Below are 363 nucleotides of genomic sequence, written 5' to 3'. Positions count from 1 at the left end.
ACAAAAATACACAAAAAGAGTATAAAATAATCAAACAATTCAAGTATTATTTCTTTCCCAATTAAAACTCATCAATATTATCTTTTTCTAGTAGGTGATCTACGCAGTGACCATGGGTAAAGCCGTAAAGATATCACTTACAAAAAGTAACCAAGCAATAAAAATGGGGAAAAAAAAAAAAAAAAAATAGGCAAAGGATTATTAAGACCATGTTTTTTTTTTGATCCATATGAGCCACGAAGGCGGTACAAAGTACAAAGAAGGGGAGGGGGTGATTCGAACCTGTGACCTATCGTTCACAGAATCACAGCACCTCAATCTTGACCATTAAGCCAAGACATCCTTGGTATTATTAAGACCATG

This window comes from Beta vulgaris, chromosome 9 (genome assembly GCF_026745355.1).
Source record: "Beta vulgaris subsp. vulgaris cultivar EL10 chromosome 9, EL10.2, whole genome shotgun sequence".
Lineage (NCBI taxonomy): Eukaryota > Viridiplantae > Streptophyta > Magnoliopsida > Caryophyllales > Amaranthaceae > Beta > Beta vulgaris.
This window is presented reverse-complemented; position numbering follows the sequence as displayed.